The sequence below is a fragment of the Hyperolius riggenbachi genome, chromosome 1 (assembly GCF_040937935.1).
Source record: "Hyperolius riggenbachi isolate aHypRig1 chromosome 1, aHypRig1.pri, whole genome shotgun sequence".
Lineage (NCBI taxonomy): Eukaryota > Metazoa > Chordata > Amphibia > Anura > Hyperoliidae > Hyperolius > Hyperolius riggenbachi.
The window spans coordinates 678,264,948-678,288,856 of NC_090646.1; the positions used below are offsets into that span (position 1 = coordinate 678,264,948).

Below are 23,909 nucleotides of genomic sequence, written 5' to 3' on the forward strand. Positions count from 1 at the left end.
GGCACAGCAAATCATACAAAGAGAAAGATAAAGAAAATAACAAAGCTAGCTGAACGCGAACACCGCACTCATTCGCAACAGTGCACGCGTTCGTGCGCGGTCTCCGCGTGTTACGCACAACAGAGACAAGCACGCCTAACTAACCAAAGACAGACAAACACGAAACAGAGAACGCGAGCGCTTGCTTAACGGTTACCTCACCGAGCCTACAGCAAGCGTTCGAATCAGACAAGACAGACACACGTGAAACAGGAACTGGGCAGAAAGGATCCACCGCTCTTCCGTCAGAGCAAGTGTGATCCAAGCAGAAACACAGATCAGAAAGATCCACAGCCGCTACCGCTAGCGGTTAGTGCGATACAGGAAGACAGAGTAGCAGAACAGAAGGATCCACAGCGCTAGCGAAAAGTGGCTAGCGCGATCCCAGGAGACAGAACAGAAGGATCCACAGCGCTAGCGAAAAGTGGCTAGCGCGATCCCAGGAGACAGAACAGAAGGATCCACAGCGCTAGCGAAAAGTGGCTAGCGCGATCCCAGGAGACAGAACAGAAGGATCCACAGCGCTAGCGAAAAGTAGCTAGCGCGATCCCAGGAGACAGAACAGAAGGATCCACAGCGCTAGCGAAAAGTGGCTAGCGCGATCCCAGGAGACAGAACAGAAGGATCCACAGCGCTAGCGAAAAGTGGCTAGCGCGATCCCAGGAGACAGAACAGAAGGGCCTACCAGTAGCAACCGCTGCTCTGGTTAGCACCCCACAGACAGACAGAACAGGCAATATAAATAATACAATCCTAACTAAACTAGGGAATCTGCCTAGCGCAGTCCCACGAATTACTCTAAACTAATCTTCAACGAGAAGTAGCATGGCTGACACTCACAAGGAGTGTAAACTACAAACCCTGAAGGAATGACCAGCCAAGGACTATGGGTAATCCCAACCTTTATATTGCCAGTCATCACAGGAGGCAGGTAGGGGATTTGCATAACGAATGTATGCAAATTCCTCAGGAGCAAGCTGCAGAACTGACAAAATGTCTCTCTTAAAGAGACCCGCAGAATGCAGACGTGAACAGTGATCAAAACGCTGCCTGTCTGCACAGGCAGCTGAGCAGATTCTCACAACCCCTCTGGCTATTTATATTGGGGGGGCTACCTATACTGGGGGTCACATCTGGCATACTATACCGGGGGCTACTTTTGGTAACCTTTACTTAGGGATGTTACCTAATACTTCCATTACTGGAGGGTTACTTAGTGCTGGGGAGCATCTCTGGCTAACTCAAACTTGGGGGGGGGGGGGCAAAGGATCCTATGTAATTTCTGGGCAGGTCCCCAAACAAAGATTCATTATAGGGCTCAGTGATTTCTAGCTATGTAACTTTCCCTCAGGGCTCCTTTGTGCTGCAGAGTGCTCCTCCTGGACCGCAGAGAACTTGTAGTGGAGTGAACTCACTTGTCCGGCTGGTGCGTTCCTTCTTTTTTTTTTTCCTTTCAGTATTCCTGCATCTCCATACCTGCAGCGTCTCTGTCCCCGGGTCCTGGCTGCATGTTATGTGACTACTTACATACCTGTAGGGAATGGAGAAGAGGAGCTTTCAGGAATGGAAACAGAAGAACAGTGACAAAAGGTGGGGGATGCTAGCCAGACAGGTGATTTCTCTCTTCTGCGAGTACTCTGAAGTATATCATGGTCCATGAGGGAGCACCTAACTATGCCTGGGGGAGAAACAACTCACCCAATGCTGGGACCTGGGGGAAGGGGAGGTAAAACAAGGCCACCTAATGCTGCTATCATAGAGGGAGGGGACACCTAATGCTGAAATCTGATCAGGGTGAAGTGGGAAGGGGGGCAAAAGCCACTCAATGCTGCTACGTAGAGGTGGAATTATCAGGCCACCTAATGCTGCAATCCAGGGAAAGGGGCCACTGAATTCTGCATTTCGGTAACAGAGTGATCTCTGGGCACCTAAAATTGCTATATTGGGGGTTGCATGGCCAAGGTAGCCCCATGTTAGGGCTTGCCCAGAGCCCGTGTTATGCTGAACCAGCCTTGAGTGTTGCTGTGCATTGTGATGTTGTCTACAAACATTCTTAATTCCCAGGACAAGCTGATGAACCAGGCTAAGGGCCGCACTTGATCAGTAGGGATAAGCCAAAGCAATTTTGAAAAATGCAGTTGTCTTGGAGTGTGGGGGGGCTCTTGTGTCTGCGCTCCACGCTACTTTCCATCTCCCCAACACCTCTGCCTTGTACAGGGCTGGTTCTAGCTCCAATGGGACCCTGGGGCAAAAGTAACTTGGGGCCCTCCTGACACCCTCCCCCCCGACTGCTTCCACCACTGTGCTGCCGTAGGTAGTGCACCCCCTCCCCCAATATAGATAGCCAGATGTCCCCACAGGATTAGGTAGCCCGCCCAGTATAAACATATGTGTCCCCCCAGGATTAGGTAGCCCGCCCAGTATAAACATATGTGTCCCCCCAGGATTAGATAGCCTTCCCCCAGTATATATAGCAAGATGTTGGTTAGCCCCCATGTATTAATTTTTAGCTATAACCTCCAGTATTAGGTAGTGTCCCCCTAGTATAGATAGCCAGATGTCCCTCCATTTAGGCAGTCTCCCCCAGTCCATATGCATAGTGATGCAAGCGACAGTACAACTCACCTTTCTGCGTTGCTTCTGCACGTCTTCTTCTCAACAAACAGTTCTGTATCTCCTCTACAACTCCTCCAGTGGCACAGTAATGAGAGGTGCCACTAGGGGGCAGCAGAGAGGAGACACAGAACTGCGTGATGGGGAGAAAACTTGCAGAAGTTCCCAGCAGCGCTGACAGGTGAGTTGTACTGTCTCTTTCGCTCGCATCACTCTGCATAAAGGCAGGCAGGGGGGGGGGGACTCAGGAGGGCCCTTCCTCCTTCTCCAGCCTGCCGCTGCTTCCCTAGCCAATGGTCGCGGTACCCGGCAGCCTGGCCGGCCGAATAACATTTTTAAATAGTGAAGATGGGACAGGCTTGAGGGCCCCCCCTGGGCTCTGGGACCCAGGGGCAATTGCCCCCCTTGCCTGAATGTTAGCGCCACCTCTAGCCTTGTAAACTGGAACTTCAGCTGTTATAGGGATACTGAAGTGAGCGGGACGTGGAGCACTGAGTTGGGTGGCGGGAGAGCCGAATGCTGCCGCTAAACTCCTTGGCGGCGTTAAATACTATTCCCTCTCCGAGTCGTAGCAACTCAGAGGGAGATGTAAGTTGGGGTAAGGGAATCCGGCTGGAGCCCCAAATCACCCTTATTTTTTGCCTTACACTGCTGCCTGGTCTTGGTGCCCGGCGATGAGCGCCATGTGCCCAAAACCACCTGTTTCAGGATATGGAGATTGCCTTGTTTATTTCCTTGTAAACAATGCCAGTGTCTGGATTGTAAAGGTACAAAAAAGTGACAGCGTCCAGCAGAAGTGAGAGAAACTGATGTTAATTTAAATGAAATTAATTTAAAAAAGGGAGGCATGGAGAAATTGTTGAGCAGTAATAAGATGATTTGAGTGATGGTTTGGGGTGATATTTTATGTCCTGCATCTGCACAGTGGCTGGAAAGGAGATTCCCAGCTTTATTCAGGATACCAAGTCTTCTCCTCGCATAAGGGCCCTTATTCAACTTTACTTTTCTCATGAGATTTCTCCCTGGACATAATTTCTTATCTTACCTACTAAAAAAAAAAAAAAAGGCACCCAGCAACTAAAACAGCACAGCTAAAAAGTTATTAAAAAGTGAGCATTTTCTTGAGGGTTTAGGGCTATGTTCACATTATAAATCGCAAGTAGAGATGGACCAAGTTTGTTCTACAGCAAACAGCTATGGGGAATGACCACGGGGTCATTTCCGCATGTCATTTTACGTATTACTGCACAGATTCTTTCCCGGCGGACGCACGGCCTTGATCACGCGCCTGCTGGTGACGTCATGCACATGCGCAGAGCACTCCTGGCTGCAGGTATGCGATCAGGGACGCGCGGCTGCCGGAAAAGTGGATGCTCAGTAATGCATAAAATGACGTATGCGGAAATGACCTCAGGTCATTCCCCATAGCTGTTCACTGTAGAACAAATTCGGGCCATCTATAATCGCAAGCACTGAGCTTTTTTGGGGGTGTTTTTTTCAAGCGATTCCCGGCGTTTTCTGAGCTTTGGGCGATTTTGTGCTTTTCTGAGCGCATTTGATGAGCGTTTGAGATTTTCATTTCCTGAAGTCAGTCAGGAAGTGAACTCTCTGACCCGGAAAAGAATGAATACAATGCATATATTCTTAAAAGTGCTGGAGAAATCACTATAGAAAGCACTTTTTCATTCGCTTAACAATTTCCCTATACCTTCTATTGAGTGAAAAACTGCAATCGCTCGGCAAAACCGCTTAGAAAAGTGGTAGAAAAAAAAAAAAACACAGCGCACAGGTAATCGCCGGGAATGGGGAAAAAAACGCCACAAAACCCACCCAACGTGGACGGACGCGTGAATGCCGGAACGCATGTGAACAAGGCCTAAGTGAGCAACTGTGGCTTCCAATGATGCATCACTCCCGAATATGGAAATCATCTCTTTGGGCTGGCTCACACTGGGGTGCTCAGGGTTTTAGAGCTTTGCTGAACGCCATGATCAGCAAAGTGCTGTGACTATGTATCCCTATGGGACCAGTCTCACTGCAGCAATTGCATTTTGTATAAATGATTTTGATGCAATTCCTGTTCCCCAAATGAGAATCACAAAGGGCAATTGCTGGGAAAATTGCCAAAAAGAGCAATTTAAAATAATTGCGTTATATGAATGTGAACCAGCCCTTTATGCCCTGATGCCAGGCTCACATCCAGAACTGCTGGAGTATAGCAAGCCTATAGCTTATACATCTTATAGAGCCACATCAACCCCACATGTAGACAGCCTTTTTCAGACATTCTTTTCCTCATCAGACTATTTGCATATTCAAGAGTGATGCATCATTGGAGACCACAGTTGCTTGCATAGAGCTGCATTATCACACACATCTGTTTTAGGAAGGCAAAATTATATTCCATATTTTCCTTGGTAAAGGCTCATACACACATCAGACCATAGTCTTTGGAAAATGAAAGATCACAGACCAATTTTACCCCCTTCCATGTAGTATGAGAGCCACGCCTACACAGTCTATTCTATGGAGCTGCACTCCCCATCAGACAGAAATCTTACCCCCTTCCATGTAGTATGAGAGCCATACCTACACAGTCTATTCTATGGAGCTGATCTCCCCATCAGATAGAAATCTTACCCCCTTCCATGTAGTATGAGAGCCACACCTACACAGTCTATTCTATGGAGCTGCCCTCCCCATCAGACAGAAATCTTACCCCCTTCCATGTAGTATGAGAGCCATACCTACACAGTCTATTCTATGGAGCTGCACTCCACATCAGACAGAAATCGTACCCCCTTCCATGTAGTATGAGAGCCATACCTACACAGTCTATTCTATGGAGCTGATCTCCCCATCAGATAGAAATCTTACCCCCTTCCATGTAGTATGAGAGCCACACCTACACAGTCTATTCTATGGAGCTGCACTCCCCATCAGACAGAAATCTTACCCCCTTCCATGTAGTATGAGAGCCATACCTACACAGTCTATTCTATGGAGCTGCACTCCACATCAGACAGAAATCGTACCCCCTTCCATGTAGTATGAGAGCCACACCTACACAGTCTATTCTATGGAGCTGCACTCCACATCAGACAGAAATCTTACCCCCTTCCATGTAGTATGAGAGCCACACCTACACAGTCTATTCTATGGAGCTGCACTCCACATCAGACAGAAATCTTACCCCCTTCCATGTAGTATGAGAGCCACACCTACACAGTCTATTCTATGGAGCTGATCTCCCCATCAGACAGAAATCTTACCCCCTTCCATGTAGTATGAGAGCCACACCTACACAGTCTATTCTATGGAGCTGCACTCCCCATCAGACAGAAATCTTACCCCCTTCCATGTAGTATGAGAGCCATACCTACACAGTCTATTCTATGGAGCTGCACTCCCCATCAGACAGAAATCTTACCCCCTTCCATGTAGTATGAGAGCCACACCTACACAGTCTATTCTATGGAGCTGCACTCCCCATCAGACAGAAATCTTACCCCCTTCCATGTAGTATGAGAGCCATACCTACACAGTCTATTCTATGGAGCTGCACTCCCCATCAGACAGAAATCTTACCCCCTTCCATGTAGTATGAGAGCCACACCTACACAGTCTATTCTATGGAGCTGCACTCCCCATCAGACAGAAATCTTACCTCCTTCCATGTAGTATGAGAGCCATACTCTACACAGTCTATTCTATGGAGCTGCACTCCCCATCAGACAGAAATCTTACCCCCTTCCATGTAGTATGAGAGCCACACCTACACAGTCTATTCTATGGAGCTGCACTCCCCATCAGACAGAAATCTTACCCCCTTTCATGTAGTATGAGAGCCGTACCTACACAGTCTATTCTATGGAGCTGCACTCCCCATCAGACAGAAATCTTACCCCCTTCCATGTAGTATGAGAGCCACACCTACACAGTCTATTCTATGGAGCTGCACTCCCCATCAGACAGAAATCTTACCCCCTTCCATGTAGTATGAGAGCCACACCTACACAGTCTATTCTATGGAGCTGCACTCCCCATCAGACAGAAATCTTACCCCCTTCCATGTAGTATGAGAGCCACACCTACACAGTCTATTCTATGGAGCTGCACTCCCCATCAGACAGAAATCTTACCCCCCTCCATGTAGTATGAGAGCCACACCTACACAGTCTATTCTATGGAGCTGCACTCCCCCATCAGACAGAGATCTTACCCCCTTCCATGTAGTATGAGAGCCACACCTACACAGTCTATTCTATGGAGCTGCACTCCCCATCAGATAGAAATCTTACCCCCTTCCATGTAGTATGTGAGCCACACCTACACAGTCTATTCTATGGAGCTGCACTCCCCATCAGACAGAAATCTTACCCCCTTCCATGTAGTATGAGAGCCATACCTACACAGTCTATTCTATGGAGCTGCACTCCCCATCAGACAGAAATCTTACCCCCTTCCATGTAGTATGAGAGCCATACTCTGCACAGTCTATTCTATGGAGCTGCACTCCCCATCAGACAGAAATCTTACCCCCTTCCATGTAGTATGAGAGCCATACCTACACAGTCTATTCTATGGAGCTGCACTCCCCATCAGACAGAAATCTTACCCCCTTCCATGTAGTATGAGAGCCACACCTACACAGTCTATTCTATGGAGCTGCACTCCCCATCAGACAGAAATCTTACCCCCTTCCATGTAGTATGAGAGCCACACCTACACAGTCTATTCTATGGAGCTGCACTCCCCATCAGACAGAAATCTTACCCCCTTCCATGTAGTATGAGAGCCATACTCTACACAGTCTATTCTATGGAGCTGCACTCCCCATCAGACAGAAATCTTACCTCCTTCCATGTAGTATGAGAGCCATACTCTACACAGTCTATTCTATGGAGCTGCACTCCCCATCAGACAGAAATCTTACCCCCTTCCATGTAGTATGTGAGCCACACCTACAGTGTCTATTCTATGCAGCTGCACTCCCCATCAGACAGAAATCTTACCCCCTTCCATGTAGTATGTGAGCCATACCTACACAGTCTATTCTATGCAGCTGCACTCCCCATCAGACAGAAATCTTACCTCCTTCCATGTAGTATGAGAGCCATACTCTACACAGTCTATTCTATGGAGCTGCACTCCCCATCAGACAGAAATCTTACCCCCTTCCATGTAGTATGAGAGCCACACCTACACAGTCTATTCTATGGAGCTGCACTCCCCATCAGACAGAAATCTTACCCCCTTCCATGTAGTATGAGAGCCACGCCTACACAGTCTATTCTATGGAGCTGCACTCCCCATCAGACAGAAATCTTACCCCCTTCCATGTAGTATGAGAGCCACGCCTACACAGTCTATTCTATGGAGCTGCACTCCCCATCAGACAGAGATCTTACCCCCTTCCATGTAGTATGAGAGCCACACCTACACAGTCTATTCTATGGAGCTGCACTCCCCATCAGACAGAGATCTTACCCCCTTCCATGTAGTATGAGAGCCACACCTACACAGTCTATTCTATGGAGCTGCGCTCCCCATCAGACAGAAATCTTACCCCCTTCCATGTAGTATGAGAGCCACACCTACACAGTCTATTCTATGGAGCTGCACTCCCCATCAGACTGAGATCTTACCCCCTTCCATGTAGTATGAGAGCCACACCTACACAGTCTATTCTATGGCGCTGCACTCCCCATCAGACAGAAATCTTACCCCCTTCCATGTAGTATGAGAGCTATACCTACAGTCTATTCTATTGTGCTGAACTTCCCATCAGATAAAATCTTTGCAAGATGCTGCACACACAGATGCTGTACACATTCATTATCTGCAAAAGATCTGTTCCTGCAAAAGATCTGTTCCTGCAAATTGCATTCATAGTCTATGACATCTGCAGATCCTCATACACACCTTGTTTAACAGACATTCATCTGCAGATCAGACAATCATCTGCAGATCTGAAGATCCATCCTGGTGGATCTGATCTGCAGATGAATGTTTGTTAAACAAGGTGTGTATGATGATCTGCAGATCTCATAGACTATGAATGCATTTTGCAGGAACGGATCTTTTGCAGGAACCGATCTTTTGCAGATAATGATCTGTTGCATGTGTACAGCATCTGTGTGCGCAGCATCTTGCAAAGATTTCAGTCTGATGGGGAGTTTAGCTCAATAGAATAGACTGTGTAGGTATGGCTCTCATACAACATGAAAGGGGGTAAAATTGGTCTGTGATCTTTCACTTTTATCTGACGTGTGTACCCACCTTAAGCAGTATTCCTTGTGTGGCATCCGACCAAGCACTCTGTACAGCACTACAGAAGATGTTGGTGCTGTATTGATTAAAAAATAGAGCAGTGGGGGCCGAAGGCAGGAGCAGTATGTGGATGAGGCTCCATAATGATGCAGTGATCAGTACAGTGGCTGAATAGAGTACTGGTTAAGGGCACCGCCTTTGACATGGGAGACCAGGGTTTGCATCCTGGCTAGAGTCAGTACCTATTCAGTAAAGAGTTCCAGGCAAGACTCCCTAACACTGCAGGGAGGCCTCTTGAGTGGCTGCAGCTCTTGAGCGCTTTGAGTCTGGCAGGAGAAAAGTGCTGTACAAATGTTAGGATTATTACTAATGTGCAGAGATGTGGCTGCATAGTGATGCAGGGAGCAGTACAGAGATGTGGCTGCATAGTGATGAAGGGAGCAGTGCAGAGATGCAGCTGCATAGTGATGCAGGGAGCAGTGCAGAGATGTGGCTGCATAGTGATGTAGGAAGCAGTGCAGAGATATGGCTGCATAGTGATGCAGGGAGCAGCGCAGAGATGTGGCTGCATAGTGATGCAGGGAGCAGTGCAGAGATGTGGCTGCATAGTGATGCAGGGAGCAGTGCAGAGATGTGGCTGCATAGTGATGCAGGGATCAGTGCAGAGATGTGACTGCATAGTGGTGCAGGGAGCAGTGCAGAGATGTGGCTGCATAGTAATACAGGGAGCAGTGCAGAGATGTGGCTGCATAGTGATGCAGGGAGCAGTGCAGAGATGTGGCTGCATAGTGATGCAGGGAGCAGTGCAGAGAGGTGGCTGCATAGTGAAGCAGGGAGCAGTGCAGAGATGTGGCTGCATAGTGATGTAGGAAGAAGTGCAGAGAGGTGGCTGCATAATGATGCAGGGAGCAGTGCAGAGCTGTGGCTGCATAGTGATGCAGGGAGCAGTGCAGAGATGTGGCTGCATAGTGATGCAGGGAGCAGTGCAGAGATGTGGCTGCATAGTGATGCAGGGAGCAGTGCAGAGATGTGGCTGCATAGTAATGTAGGAAGCAGTGCAGAGATGTGGCTGCATAGCGATGCATGGAGCAGTGCAGAGATGTGGCTGCATAGTGATGCATGGGGCAGTGCAGAGATGTGGCTGCATAGTGAGGCAGGAGCAGTGCAGAGATGTGGCTGCATAGTGAGGCAGGGAGCAGTGCAGAGGTGTGGCTGCATAGTGATGCAGGGAGCAGTGCAGAGATGTGGCTGTATAGTGATGCAGGGAGCAATGCAGAGATGTGGCTGCATAGTGATGTAGGAAGCAGTGCAGAGATGTGGCTGCATAGTGATGCATGGAGCAGTGCAGAGATGTGGCTGCATAGTGATGCATGGAGCAGTGCAGAGAGGTGGCTGCATAGTGATGCAGGGAGCAGAGCAGAGATGTGGCTGCATAGTGATGCAGGGAGCAGTGCAGAGATGTGGCAGCATAGTGATGCAGGGAGCACTGCAGATATGTGGCTGCATAGTGATGTAGGAAGCAGTGCAGAGATGTGGCTGCATAGTGATGCAAGGAGCAGTGCAGAGATGTGGCTGCATAGTGAGGCAGGGAGCAGTGCAGAGATGTGGCTGCATAGTGATGTGTGGAGCAGTGCAGAGATGTGACTGCATAGTGATGTGGGGAGCAGTGCAGAGATGTGGCTGCATAGTGATGCAGGGAGCAGTGCAGAGATGTGGCTGCATAGTGATGCAGGGAGAAGTGCAGAGATGTGGCTGCATAGTGAGGTAGGGAGCAGTGCAGAGATGTGGCTGCATAGTGAGGCAGGAAGCAGTGCGGAAATGTGGCTGCATGGTGATGCAGGGAGCAGTGCAGAGATGTGGCTGCATAGTGGTGCAGGGAGCAGTGCAGAGATGTGGCTGCATAGTGATGCAGGGAGCAGTGCAGAGATGTGGCTGCATAGTGATGCATGGAGCAGTGCAGAGATGTGGCTGCATAGTGAGGCAGGTAGCAGTGCAGAGATATGGCTGCATAGTGAGGCAGGGAGCAGTGCAGAGATGTGGCTGCATAGTGAGGCAGGGAGCAGTGCAGAGATGTGGCTGCATAGTGATGCAGGGAGCAATGCAGAGATGTGGCTGCATAGTAGTGCAGGGATCAGTGCAGAGACGTGACTGCATGGTGATGCAGGGAGCAGTGCAGAGATGTGGCTGCATAGTGATGCAGGGAGAAATGCAGAGATGTGGCTGCATAGTGATGCAGGGAGCAGTGCAGAGATGTGACTGCATGGTGATGCAGGGAGCAATGCAGAGATGTGGCTGCATAGTGATGCAGGGAGCAGTGCAGAGATGTGACTGCATGGTGATGCAGGGAGCAGTGCAGAGATGTGGCTGCATAGTGATGCAGGGAGCAATGCAGAGATGTGGCTGCATAGTAGTGCAGGGATCAGTGCAGAGACGTGACTGCATGGTGATGCAGGGAGCAGTGCAGAGATGTGGCTGCATAGTGATGCAGGGAGAAATGCAGAGATGTGGCTGCATAGTGATGCAGGGAGCAGTGCAGAGATGTGACTGCATGGTGATGCAGGGAGCAGTGCAGAGATGTGGCTGCATAGTGATGCAGGGAGCAATGCAGAGATGTGGCTGCATAGTAGTGCAGGGATCAGTGCAGAGACGTGACTGCATGGTGATGCAGGGAGCAGTGCAGAGATGTGGCTGCATGGTGATACAGGGAGAAATGCAGAGATGTGGCTGCATAGTGATGCAGGGAGCAGTGCAGAGATGTGACTGCATGGTGATGCAGGGAGCAGTGCAGAGATGTGGCTGCATAGTGATGCAGGGAGCAATGCAGAGATGTGGCTGCATAGTAGTGCAGGGATCAGTGCAGAGACGTGACTGCATGGTGATGCAGGGAGCAGTGCAGAGATGTGGCTGCATAGTGATGCGGGGAGCAGTGCAGAGATGTGGCTGCATAGTGATGCGGGGAGCAGTGCAGAGATGTGGCTGCATAGTGATGCGGGAGCAGTGCAGAAATGTGGCTGCATAGTGATGCAGGGAGCAATGCAGAGATGTGGCTGCATAGTGATGCAAGGAGCAGTGCAGAGATGTGGCTGCATAGTGAGGCAGGGAGCAGTGCAGAGATGTGGCTGCATAAAGATGCGGAGAGCAGTGCAGAGATGTGGCTGCATAGTGATGCGGGGAGCAGTGCAGAGATGTGGCTGCATAGTGATGCGGGAGCAGTGCAGAAATGTGGCTGCATAGTGATGTGGGGAGCAGTGCAGAGATGTGGCTGCATAGTGAGGCAGGGAGCAGTGCAGAGATGTGGCTACATAGTGATGCGGGGAACAGTGCAGAGATGCGGCTGCATAGTGAGGCAGGGAGCAGTGCAGAGATGTGTCTGCATAGTGATGCAGGGAGCAGTGCAGAGATGTGGCTGCATAGTGATGCAGGGAGAAGTGCAGAGATGTGGCTGCATAGTGATGTAGGAAGCAGTGCAGAGAGGTGGCTGCATAGTGATGCAGGGAGCAGTGCAGAGATGTGGCTGCATAGTGATGTAGGAAGAAGTGCAGAGAGGTGGCTGCATAATGATGCAGGGAGCAGTGCAGAGATGTGGCTGCATAGTGATGCAGGGAGCAGTGCAGAGATGTGGCTGCATAGTGATGCAGGGAGCAGTGCAGAGATGTGGCTGCATAGTGATGCAGGGAGCAGTGCAGAGATGTGGCTGCATAGTGATGTAGGAAGCAGTGCAGAGATGTGGCTGCATAGCGATGCATGGAGCAGTGCAGAGATGTGGCTGCATAGTGATGCATGGGGCAGTGCAGAGATGTGGCTGCATAGTGAGGCAGGAGCAGTGCAGAGATGTGGCTGCATAGTGAGGCAGGGAGCAGTGCAGAGATGTGGCTGCATAGTGATGCAGGGAGCAGTGCAGAGATGTGGCTGTATAGTGATGCAGGGAGCAGTGCAGAGATGTGGCTGCATAGTGATGTAGGAAGCAGTGCAGAGATGTGGCTGCATAGTGATGCATGGAGCAGTGCAGAGATGTGGCTGCATAGTGAGGGCAAAAAATCTGATCCAGGAAATTATAGACCTGTAAGCTTAACATCAGTTGTATGCAAACTATTTGAGGGGTTACTAAGAGATACTATACATGACTTCATAGTAGAAAATAATCTTATTTCTCAGCATCAACATGGGTTTACTAAAGACAGGTCCTGTTTGACTAACATGCTCAGCTTTTATGAGGTAGTGAATGCTAATATGGATATTGGGAATGCTGTAGATGTGATATACTTGGACTTTGCAAAGGCCTTCGACACTGTTCCCCACAGAAGTCTGGTGCAAAAGTTGAGGATGCAAGGACTGGGGAAGAGTTTGTGTGCATGGATAGGGAACTGGCTAATGGACAGAAAACAAAGAGTTGTGGTCAATGGATCGTACTCAAAATGGGAGACTGTCAGCAGTGGGGTCCCACAGGGGTCTGTACTGGGTCCAGTGCTCTTCAATGTATATATTAATGACCTAGTAGATGCAGTAGTGAGCAATGTTGCTATTTTTGCAGATGATACAAAATTGTGCAGAATTATCAACTCTCAGGAAGATAGTGTCATATTGCAACAGGATCTGGATAGGATGGCTATATGGGCACATACATGGCAGATGAAATTGAATGGAAACAGAAGAACAGTGACAAAAGGTGGGGGATGCTAGCCAGACAGGTGATTTCTCTCTTCTGCGAGTACTCTGAAGTATATCATGGTCCATGAGGGAGCACCTAACTATGCCTGGGGGAGAAACAACTCACCCAATGCTGGGACCTGGGGGAAGGGGAGGTAAAACAAGGCCACCTAATGCTGCTATCATAGAGGGAGGGGACACCTAATGCTGAAATCTGATCAGGGTGAAGTGGGAAGGGGGGCAAAAGCCACTCAATGCTGCTACGTAGAGGTGGAATTATCAGGCCACCTAATGCTGCAATCCAGGGAAAGGGGCCACTGAATTCTGCATTTCGGTAACAGAGTGATCTCTGGGCACCTAAAATTGCTATATTGGGGGTTGCAAAGTCAAGGTAGCCCCATGTTAGGGCTTGCCCAGAGCCCGTGTTATGCTGAACCAGCCTTGAGTGTTGCTGTGCATTGTGATGTTGTCTACAAACATTCTTAATTCCCAGGACAAGCTGATGAACCAGGCTAAGGGCCGCACTTGATCAGTAGGGATAAGCCAAACCAATTTTGCAAAATGCAGTTGTCTTGGAGTGTGGGGGGGCTCTTGTGTCTGCGCTCCACGCTACTTTCCATCTCCCCAACACCTCTGCCTTGTACAGGGCTGGTTCTAGCTCCAATGGGGCCCCGGGGCAAAAGTAACTTGGGGCCCTCCTGACACCCTCCCCCCCGACTGCTTCCACCACTGCGCTGCCGTAGGTAGTGCACCCCCTCCCCCAATATAGATAGCCAGATGTTCCCACAGGATTAGGTAGCCCGCCCAGTATAAACATATGTGTCCCCCCAGGATTAGGTAGCCCGCCCAGTATAAACATATGTGTCCCCCCAGGATTAGATAGCCTTCCCCCAGTATATATAGCAAGATGTTGGTTAGCCCCCATGTATTAATTTTTAGCTATAACCTCCAGTATTAGGTAGTGTCCCCCTAGTATAGATAGCCAGATGTCCCTCCATTTAGGCAGTCTCCCCCAGTCCATATGCATAGTGATGCAAGCGACAGTACAACTCACCTTTCTGCGTTGCTTCTGCACGTCTTCTTCTCAACAAACAGTTCTGTATCTCCTCTACAACTCCTCCAGTGGCACAGTAATGAGAGGTGCCACTAGGGGGCAGCAGAGAGGAGACACAGAACTGCGTGATGGGGAGAAAACTTGCAGAAGTTCCCAGCAGCGCTGACAGGTGAGTTGTACTGTCTCTTTCGCTCGCATCACTCTGCATAAAGGCAGGCAGGGGGGGTGGAACTCAGGAGGGCCCTTCCTCCTTCTCCAGCCTGCCGCTGCTTCCCTAGCCAATGGTCGCGGTACCCGGCAGCCTGGCCGGCCGAATAACATTTTTAAATAGTGAAGATGGGACAGGCTTGAGGGCCCCCCCTGGGCTCTGGGACCCAGGGGCAATTGCCCCCCTTGCCTGAATGTTAGCGCCACCTCTAGCCTTGTAAACTGGAACTTCAGCTGTTATAGGGATACTGAAGTGAGCGGGACGTGGAGCACTGAGTTGGGTGGCGGGAGAGCCGAATGCTGCCGCTAAACTCCTTGGCGGCGTTAAATACTATTCCCTCTCCGAGTCGTAGCAACTCAGAGGGAGATGTAAGTTGGGGTAAGGGAATCCGGCTGGAGCCCCAAATCACCCTTATTTTTTGCCTTACACTGCTGCCTGGTCTTGGTGCCCGGCGATGAGCGCCATGTGCCCAAAACCACCTGTTTCAGGATATGGAGATTGCCTTGTTTATTTCCTTGTAAACAATGCCAGTGTCTGGATTGTAAAGGTACAAAAAAGTGACAGCGTCCAGCAGAAGTGAGAGAAACTGATGTTAATTTAAATGAAATTAATTTAAAAAAGGGAGTCACGGAGAAATTGTTGAGCAGTAATAAGATGATTTGAGTGATGGTTTGGGGTGATATTTTATGTCCTGCATCTGCACAGTGGCTGGAAAGGAGATTCCCAGCTTTATTCAGGATACCAAGTCTTCTCCTCGCATAAGGGCCCTTATTCAACTTTACTTTTCTCATGAGATTTCTCCCTGGACATAATTTCTTATCTTACCTACTAAAAAAAAAAAAAAAGGCACCCAGCAACTAAAACAGCACAGCTAAAAAGTTATTAAAAAGTGAGCATTTTCTTGAGGGTTTAGGGCTATGTTCACATTATAAATCGCAAGTAGAGATGGACCAAGTTTGTTCTACAGCAAACAGCTATGGGGAATGACCACGGGGTCATTTCCGCATGTCATTTTACGTATTACTGCACAGATTCTTTCCCGGCGGACGCACGGCCTTGATCACGCGCCTGCTGGTGACGTCATGCACATGCGCAGAGCACTCCTGGCTGCAGGTATGCGATCAGGGACGCGCGGCTGCCGGAAAAGTGGATGCTCAGTAATGCATAAAATGACGTATGCGGAAATGACCTCAGGTCATTCCCCATAGCTGTTCACTGTAGAACAAATTCGGGCCATCTATAATCGCAAGCACTGAGCTTTTTTGGGGGTGTTTTTTTCAAGCGATTCCCGGCGTTTTCTGAGCTTTGGGCGATTTTGTGCTTTTCTGAGCGCATTTGATGAGCGTTTGAGATTTTCATTTCCTGAAGTCAGTCAGGAAGTGAACTCTCTGACCCGGAAAAGAATGAATACAATGCATATATTCTTAAAAGTGCTGGAGAAATCACTATAGAAAGCACTTTTTCATTCGCTTAACAATTTCCCTATACCTTCTATTGAGTGAAAAACTGCAATCGCTCGGCAAAACCGCTTAGAAAAGTGGTAGAAAAAAAAAAAAACACAGCGCACAGGTAATCGCCGGGAATGGGGAAAAAAACGCCACAAAACCCACCCAACGTGGACGGACGCGTGAATGCCGGAACGCATGTGAACAAGGCCTAAGTGAGCAACTGTGGCTTCCAATGATGCATCACTCCCGAATATGGAAATCATCTCTTTGGGCTGGCTCACACTGGGGTGCTCAGGGTTTTAGAGCTTTGCTGAACGCCATGATCAGCAAAGTGCTGTGACTATGTATCCCTATGGGACCAGTCTCACTGCAGCAATTGCATTTTGTATAAATGATTTTGATGCAATTCCTGTTCCCCAAATGAGAATCACAAAGGGCAATTGCTGGGAAAATTGCCAAAAAGAGCAATTTAAAATAATTGCGTTATATGAATGTGAACCAGCCCTTTATGCCCTGATGCCAGGCTCACATCCAGAACTGCTGGAGTATAGCAAGCCTATAGCTTATACATCTTATAGAGCCACATCAACCCCACATGTAGACAGCCTTTTTCAGACATTCTTTTCCTCATCAGACTATTTGCATATTCAAGAGTGATGCATCATTGGAGACCACAGTTGCTTGCATAGAGCTGCATTATCACACACATCTGTTTTAGGAAGGCAAAATTATATTCCATATTTTCCTTGGTAAAGGCTCATACACACATCAGACCATAGTCTTTGGAAAATGAAAGATCACAGACCAATTTTACCCCCTTCCATGTAGTATGAGAGCCACGCCTACACAGTCTATTCTATGGAGCTGCACTCCCCATCAGACAGAAATCTTACCCCCTTCCATGTAGTATGAGAGCCATACCTACACAGTCTATTCTATGGAGCTGATCTCCCCATCAGATAGAAATCTTACCCCCTTCCATGTAGTATGAGAGCCACACCTACACAGTCTATTCTATGGAGCTGCACTCCCCATCAGACAGAGATCTTACCCCCTTCCATGTAGTATGAGAGCCATACCTACACAGTCTATTCTATGGAGCTGCACTCCACATCAGACAGAAATCGTACCCCCTTCCATGTAGTATGAGAGCCACACCTACACAGTCTATTCTATGGAGCTGCACTCCACATCAGACAGAAATCTTACCCCCTTCCATGTAGTATGAGAGCCACACCTACACAGTCTATTCTATGGAGCTGCACTCCACATCAGACAGAAATCTTACCCCCTTCCATGTAGTATGAGAGCCACACCTACACAGTCTATTCTATGGAGCTGATCTCCCCATCAGACAGAAATCTTACCCCCTTCCATGTAGTATGAGAGCCACACCTACACAGTCTATTCTATGGAGCTGCACTCCCCATCAGACAGAAATCTTACCCCCTTCCATGTAGTATGAGAGCCATACCTACACAGTCTATTCTATGGAGCTGCACTCCCCATCAGACAGAAATCTTACCCCCTTCCATGTAGTATGAGAGCCATACCTACACAGTCTATTCTATGGAGCTGCACTCCCCATCAGACAGAAATTTTACCCCCTTCCATGTAGTATGAGAGCCACGCCTACACAGTCTATTCTATGGAGCTGCACTCCCCATCAGACAGAAATCTTACCCCCTTCCATGTAGTATGAGAGCCATACCTACACAGTCTATTCTATGGAGCTGCACTCCACATCAGACAGAAATCGTACCCCCTTCCATGTAGTATGAGAGCCACACCTACACAGTCTATTCTATGGAGCTGCACTCCACATCAGACAGAAATCTTACCCCCTTCCATGTAGTATGAGAGCCACACCTACACAGTCTATTCTATGGAGCTGCACTCCACATCAGACAGAAATCTTACCCCCTTCCATGTAGTATGAGAGCCACACCTACACAGTCTATTCTATGGAGCTGATCTCCCCATCAGACAGAAATCTTACCCCCTTCCATGTAGTATGAGAGCCACACCTACACAGTCTATTCTATGGAGCTGCACTCCCCATCAGACAGAAATCTTACCCCCTTCCATGTAGTATGAGAGCCATACCTACACAGTCTATTCTATGGAGCTGCACTCCCCATCAGACAGAAATCTTACCCCCTTCCATGTAGTATGAGAGCCACACCTACACAGTCTATTCTATGGAGCTGCACTCCCCATCAGACAGAAATCTTACCCCCTTCCATGTAGTATGAGAGCCATACCTACACAGTCTATTCTATGGAGCTGCACTCCCCATCAGACAGAAATCTTACCCCCTTCCATGTAGTATGAGAGCCACACCTACACAGTCTATTCTATGGAGCTGCACTCCCCATCAGACAGAAATCTTACCTCCTTCCATGTAGTATGAGAGCCATACTCTACACAGTCTATTCTATGGAGCTGCACTCCCCATCAGACAGAAATCTTACCCCCTTCCATGTAGTATGAGAGCCACACCTACACAGTCTATTCTATGGAGCTGCACTCCCCATCAGACAGAAATCTTACCCCCTTTCATGTAGTATGAGAGCCGTACCTACACAGTCTATTCTATGGAGCTGCACTCCCCATCAGACAGAAATCTTACCCCCTTCCATGTAGTATGAGAGCCACACCTACACAGTCTATTCTATGGAGCTGCACTCCCCATCAGACAGAAATCTTACCCCCTTCCATGTAGTATGAGAGCCACACCTACACAGTCTATTCTATGGAGCTGCACTCCCCATCAGACAGAAATCTTACCCCCTTCCATGTAGTATGAGAGCCACACCTACACAGTCTATTCTATGGAGCTGCACTCCCCATCAGACAGAAATCTTACCCCCCTCCATGTAGTATGAGAGCCACACCTACACAGTCTATTCTATGGAGCTGCACTCCCCCATCAGACAGAGATCTTACCCCCTTCCATGTAGTATGAGAGCCACACCTACACAGTCTATTCTATGGAGCTGCACTCCCCATCAGACAGAAATCTTACCCCCTTCCATGTAGTATGAGAGCCACACCTACACAGTCTATTCTATGGAGCTGCACTCCCCATCAGACAGAAATCTTACCCCCTTCCATGTAGTATGAGAGCCACACCTACACAGTCTATTCTATGGAGCTGCACTCCCCATCAGACAGAAATCTTACCTCCTTCCATGTAGTATGAGAGCCATACTCTACACAGTCTATTCTATGGAGCTGCACTCCCCATCAGACAGAAATCTTACCCCCTTCCATGTAGTATGAGAGCCACACCTACACAGTCTATTCTATGGAGCTGCACTCCCCATCAGACAGAAATCTTACCCCCTTTCATGTAGTATGAGAGCCGTACCTACACAGTCTATTCTATGGAGCTGCACTCCCCATCAGACAGAAATCTTACCCCCTTCCATGTAGTATGAGAGCCACACCTACACAGTCTATTCTATGGAGCTGCACTCCCCATCAGACAGAAATCTTACCCCCTTCCATGTAGTATGAGAGCCACACCTACACAGTCTATTCTATGGAGCTGCACTCCCCATCAGACAGAAATCTTACCCCCTTCCATGTAGTATGAGAGCCATACCTACACAGTCTATTCTATGGAGCTGCACTCCCCATCAGACAGAAATCTTACCCCCTTCCATGTAGTATGAGAGCCATACTCTACACAGTCTATTCTATGGAGCTGCACTCCCCATCAGACAGAAATCTTACCCCCTTCCATGTAGTATGAGAGCCATACCTACACAGTCTATTCTATGGAGCTGCACTCCCCATCAGACAGAAATCTTACCCCCTTCCATGTAGTATGAGAGCCACACCTACACAGTCTATTCTATGGAGCTGCACTCCCCATCAGACAGAAATCTTACCCCCTTCCATGTAGTATGAGAGCCACACCTACACAGTCTATTCTATGGAGCTGCACTCCCCATCAGACAGAAATCTTACCCCCTTCCATGTAGTATGAGAGCCATACTCTACACAGTCTATTCTATGGAGCTGCACTCCCCATCAGACAGAAATCTTACCTCCTTCCATGTAGTATGAGAGCCATACTCTACACAGTCTATTCTATGGAGCTGCACTCCCCATCAGACAGAAATCTTACCCCCTTCCATGTAGTATGTGAGCCACACCTACAGTGTCTATTCTATGCAGCTGCACTCCCCATCAGACAGAAATCTTACCCCCTTCCATGTAGTATGTGAGCCATACCTACACAGTCTATTCTATGGAGCTGCACTCCCCATCAGACAGAAATCTTACCCCCTTCCATGTAGTATGAGAGCCACACCTACACAGTCTATTCTATGGAGCTGCACTCCCCATCAGACAGAAATCTTACCCCCTTCCATGTAGTATGAGAGCCACGCCTACACAGTCTATTCTATGGAGCTGCACTCCCCATCAGACAGAAATCTTACCCCCTTCCATGTAGTATGAGAGCCACGCCTACACAGTCTATTCTATGGAGCTGCACTCCCCATCAGACAGAGATCTTACCCCCTTCCATGTAGTATGAGAGCCACACCTACACAGTCTATTCTATGGAGCTGCACTCCCCATCAGACAGAGATCTTACCCCCTTCCATGTAGTATGAGAGCCACACCTACACAGTCTATTCTATGGAGCTGCACTCCCCATCAGACAGAAATCTTACCCCCTTCCATGTAGTATGAGAGCCACACCTACACAGTCTATTCTATGGAGCTGCACTCCCCATCAGACAGAGATCTTACCCCCTTCCATGTAGTATGAGAGCCACACCTACACAGTCTATTCTATGGCGCTGCACTCCCCATCAGACAGAAATCTTACCCCCTTCCATGTAGTATGAGAGCTATACCTACAGTCTATTCTATTGTGCTGAACTTCCCATCAGATAAAATCTTTGCAAGATGCTGCACACACAGATGCTGTACACATTCATTATCTGCAAAAGATCTGTTCCTGCAAAAGATCTGTTCCTGCAAATTGCATTCATAGTCTATGACATCTGCAGATCCTCATACACACCTTGTTTAACAGACATTCATCTGCAGATCAGACAATCATCTGCAGATCTGAAGATCCATCCTGGTGGATCTGATCTGCAGATGAATGTTTGTTAAACAAGGTGTGTATGATGATCTGCAGATCTCATAGACTATGAATGCATTTTGCAGGAACGGATCTTTTGCAGGAACCGATCTTTTGCAGATAATGATCTGTTGCATGTGTACAGCATCTGTGTGCGCAGCATCTTGCAAAGATTTCAGTCTGATGGGGAGTTTAGCTCAATAGAATAGACTGTGTAGGTATGGCTCTCATACAACATGAAAGGGGGTAAAATTGGTCTGTGATCTTTCACTTTTATCTGACGTGTGTACCCACCTTAAGCAGTATTCCTTGTGTGGCATCCGACCAAGCACTCTGTACAGCACTACAGAAGATGTTGGTGCTGTATTGATTAAAAAATAGAGCAGTGGGGGCCGAAGGCAGGAGCAGTATGTGGATGAGGCTCCATAATGATGCAGTGATCAGTACAGTGGCTGAATAGAGTACTGGTTAAGGGCACCGCCTTTGACATGGGAGACCAGGGTTTGCATCCTGGCTAGAGTCAGTACCTATTCAGTAAAGAGTTCCAGGCAAGACTCCCTAACACTGCAGGGAGGCCTCTTGAGTGGCTGCAGCTCTTGAGCGCTTTGAGTCTGGCAGGAGAAAAGTGCTGTACAAATGTTAGGATTATTACTAATGTGCAGAGATGTGGCTGCATAGTGATGCAGGGAGCAGTACAGAGATGTGGCTGCATAGTGATGAAGGGAGCAGTGCAGAGATGCAGCTGCATAGTGATGCAGGGAGCAGTGCAGAGATGTGGCTGCATAGTGATGTAGGAAGCAGTGCAGAGATATGGCTGCATAGTGATGCAGGGAGCAGCGCAGAGATGTGGCTGCATAGTGATGCAGGGAGCAGTGCAGAGATGTGGCTGCATAGTGATGCAGGGAGCAGTGCAGAGATGTGGCTGCATAGTGATGCAGGGATCAGTGCAGAGATGTGACTGCATAGTGGTGCAGGGAGCAGTGCAGAGATGTGGCTGCATAGTAATACAGGGAGCAGTGCAGAGATGTGGCTGCATAGTGATGCAGGGAGCAGTGCAGAGATGTGGCTGCATAGTGATGCAGGGAGCAGTGCAGAGAGGTGGCTGCATAGTGAAGCAGGGAGCAGTGCAGAGATGTGGCTGCATAGTGATGTAGGAAGAAGTGCAGAGAGGTGGCTGCATAATGATGCAGGGAGCAGTGCAGAGCTGTGGCTGCATAGTGATGCAGGGAGCAGTGCAGAGATGTGGCTGCATAGTGATGCAGGGAGCAGTGCAGAGATGTGGCTGCATAGTGATGCAGGGAGCAGTGCAGAGATGTGGCTGCATAGTAATGTAGGAAGCAGTGCAGAGATGTGGCTGCATAGCGATGCATGGAGCAGTGCAGAGATGTGGCTGCATAGTGATGCATGGGGCAGTGCAGAGATGTGGCTGCATAGTGAGGCAGGAGCAGTGCAGAGATGTGGCTGCATAGTGAGGCAGGGAGCAGTGCAGAGGTGTGGCTGCATAGTGATGCAGGGAGCAGTGCAGAGATGTGGCTGTATAGTGATGCAGGGAGCAATGCAGAGATGTGGCTGCATAGTGATGTAGGAAGCAGTGCAGAGATGTGGCTGCATAGTGATGCATGGAGCAGTGCAGAGATGTGGCTGCATAGTGATGCATGGAGCAGTGCAGAGAGGTGGCTGCATAGTGATGCAGGGAGCAGAGCAGAGATGTGGCTGCATAGTGATGCAGGGAGCAGTGCAGAGATGTGGCAGCATAGTGATGCAGGGAGCACTGCAGATATGTGGCTGCATAGTGATGTAGGAAGCAGTGCAGAGATGTGGCTGCATAGTGATGCAAGGAGCAGTGCAGAGATGTGGCTGCATAGTGAGGCAGGGAGCAGTGCAGAGATGTGGCTGCATAGTGATGTGTGGAGCAGTGCAGAGATGTGACTGCATAGTGATGTGGGGAGCAGTGCAGAGATGTGGCTGCATAGTGATGCAGGGAGCAGTGCAGAGATGTGGCTGCATAGTGATGCAGGGAGAAGTGCAGAGATGTGGCTGCATAGTGAGGTAGGGAGCAGTGCAGAGATGTGGCTGCATAGTGAGGCAGGAAGCAGTGCGGAAATGTGGCTGCATGGTGATGCAGGGAGCAGTGCAGAGATGTGGCTGCATAGTGGTGCAGGGAGCAGTGCAGAGATGTGGCTGCATAGTGATGCAGGGAGCAGTGCAGAGATGTGGCTGCATAGTGATGCATGGAGCAGTGCAGAGATGTGGCTGCATAGTGAGGCAGGTAGCAGTGCAGAGATATGGCTGCATAGTGAGGCAGGGAGCAGTGCAGAGATGTGGCTGCATAGTGAGGCAGGGAGCAGTGCAGAGATGTGGCTGCATAGTGAGGCAGGGAGCAGTGCAGAGATTTGGCTGCATAGTGAGGCAGGGAGCAGTGCAGAGATGTGGCTGCATAGTGATGCGGGGAGCAGTGCAGAGATGTGGCTGCATAGTGGTGCAGGGAGCAGTGCAGAGATGTGGCTGCATAGTGAT

The 23,909-nt window shown here is 48.9% G+C and overlaps 1 protein-coding gene across 1 annotated transcript in view; it reads left to right on the plus strand.

The window, feature by feature from the left end:
* Window positions 1-23,909, plus strand: part of LOC137544499 (complement factor H-like) — a 200,555-nt gene that overhangs the window by 45,101 nt on the left and 131,545 nt on the right. The gene's annotated exons all lie outside the window — the stretch shown is intronic.